Raw genomic sequence first — 2,931 nt, forward strand, 5'->3', positions numbered from 1 at the left:
AGAACTCCACAAAGCACGAAGCAAGCAGCATTCGAGCATCGAAGCATACATAGGACTCCTTAGCTGTGATAGCTCCACCTTCTCGGCTCATCCTCGGAAGTACCACTGTACTCTGTAGCTCTACCCCTCGTGCGTTCTAACTATATACTCTCACTCATCACATACACACAAGAGCATAACGCACATATAACAGCAAACCCTAGACTAAGGCATCACAAATCAGGCCACTCTAGTCCTAAGATGTGAAATACCTAGCCTGTCTCTAGCATGCAATAATATCTCATAAAGTGCATAACAGATATTTCATAATACAAAAGTAAGAGTATTTTGGGAAATCACCGTTTGGCTCTGGCTGATTGTACACACTGCTCTTTCTTGCTTTCTCTTTGAACTCTTATTCACTTTTAGAAAACCATTTATTTGGAAAACTTTTTCTTACTTCCTCAGTTTGAGTCCAGATTTACCCGTAGGCGCGTCTGAATCCCTCAAACCAAGGCTCTGATACCAATTTGTAACACCCAGATTTCCAAAAATAAAATTTTCATCTAATTAATCAATTTAACATTAAAAACACTTGTTTATAATCTTATTCACATTCAATTTACAAAACGTAGTTTCATTTTCGTTATAAAAGAAGACCAGGATCCTCCAAAACTCAACTCTTTCTTCGGTGTGTACAATCGAACCGTTGCCATCCCGCGTTACTGTAAGAACCTGAAACAACGTAACATAAACAACGTAAGCACGAAGCTTAGTGAGTTCCCCAATATACCTTACGCACATACGCCATCCGGCCCGGACCGTTCGGTCCACATAACATTGCCTTCCGGCCCGGATCTTTCGATCCACATAATATCGCCTTCCGGCCCGGATCTTTCGATCCACATAATATCGCCTTCCGGCCCGGATCTTTCGATCCACATAATATCGCCTTCCGGCCCGGATCTTTCGATCCACATGATAATCGCCTTCCGGCTCGTACACATATATAACACATAATACAAATACTCTAACACATAAAGCACATATATCACATATCATACCTGACCTTTCTGTCACATAATACCTTGCCTTCCGGCCCATATATAAGCATGTATATCACACGTAGCAGCTAACTTTCCATTCATAGCATATAAACATAAATCACAACATACTTGACCTTCCGGTCACACAATCAAACCCTTCCGGGTGAGGTATAGTGAGAAGACTCACCTCGCGGACACTAGAAGATAGCAACTCCTAAAATCCCTTGCACTTGATCCTCCGAGCTACAAGCTCCCTGTAACATCATATATCCCTTATTTAATACTTCTATCTTCCACGTTAACTGACCCTAAGAATCACACCAGTCAACTCTGGTCAACAGTCCAATGTCAGCTCGACTGGACTCGGCGAGTTCCCTGGCGACTCGGCGAGTCTGGTCGTCCTTCAATCCTCTGAGATTCCCCTTCTACTCGTCGAGTATCCTCTTTGACTCGACGAGTCACTCCTGGAAGAATCGCGGGGCCACCCCGACTCCACTCGCCGAGTCTGAAGAACAACTCGGCGAGTCCCAGTGAATCTTCAAGCTACTCGCCGAGTCTGATCATCCGACTCGGCGAGTCCATGCCATGCAGTCGATCGAACTGCTTCCTGAGATACATATTTTCCCGCAATACACACTCATGGGACTTCTGGACCTCTAATCATCCTATTACTTGGGTATAAACTTATGTATAACAACATAATAATCCACCAAATCACCAAATGGGTTTCATAAACCCTAATTCCATAACACATCAACATAGCAGAGGATAATTCGAAATATTACCTTAATAACACCCTCTCTGTGTCTCCAAACCTCAGAACTCAATCCTCTTGATATTCCTTTGGCCAAAACTCTTCTTCTTCTTGCTTAACAAATTCTTCAAGGTTCTAAAAGCTCCCTCTCCTGCCCTATACGTCCACAACGATTAAGGGTCCTTCTCAGTCGGCCAAAAGGCGAACAATGGAGGCATAAGATCCCTTAAATACTTCCCAAACCGAACGGCTAGGGTTTTCCACTGAACAGCGTCGACTCGCCGAGTCCATACCTGGACTCGTCGAGTCCAGTCGCGAACCCTCGACCAACTCTGCGACCCTACTCGGCGAGTCCGGCTCCAACTCGCCGAGTCCCCCCTTTAAAACACCCTAAAATGCAATTTAGCAATACTTGAGATTTTGGGCTGTTACAATTCTCCCCCACTAGAATTAGACTTCGCCCTCGAAGTCTCGCTCTGAAAATAATTCTGGATGCTGCTCCCGCATCACACGTTTCGGCTTCCCTAGACACTTCCGATCTCTTCCGAGGCCGCTACTGAACCCAATACCAGAGGTACCTCCTTGTTCCTCAGAACCTTGATCTTCCGATCTCCGACGGCCACTGGCCTCTCAACGTAACACAGGCTCGCATTCACCTAACCGTTCTCTAGTAGAACCACTGCTGACTCATCCGCTATACACCTATTCAACTGCGACACATACCAGTGTCATGGATCCGTCCCAGTTCCGTTGACAGCTCCAAACGATAGGCCACCCTTCCTACCTTCGCACCTTCACGAAAAGACCCAACATACCGGGGCCCCCCATTTACCCTTCTTCCTAAATCGAAGCACCCGTCAGAAATACGAAGTCGCTGACCTGAATCACATACTCGCAACGGCGTCTGCCTTCATAACTTTCCTGTTAACTCTAAACGATCACTAACTCTCCTTAACCTGCTGAGTCTGCTCTGTCGACTGAAGCTCAAACTCTGTACTGTCCATCTCTCTCTGTAACCGAGAACCACCCAAGATGCAACTCTGCTCTTAAACCCCAACAATCACTCGAACAATGAGGGTTAGGAAACCCTGAACCACCGGATCCCCGATCCAAAGCCCACTTTGTCCATCCCAGACCAACTGAGAGATCCAT

The sequence above is a fragment of the Lactuca sativa genome, chromosome 3 (assembly GCF_002870075.4).
Source record: "Lactuca sativa cultivar Salinas chromosome 3, Lsat_Salinas_v11, whole genome shotgun sequence".
In the NCBI taxonomy this organism is placed as follows: domain Eukaryota; kingdom Viridiplantae; phylum Streptophyta; class Magnoliopsida; order Asterales; family Asteraceae; genus Lactuca; species Lactuca sativa.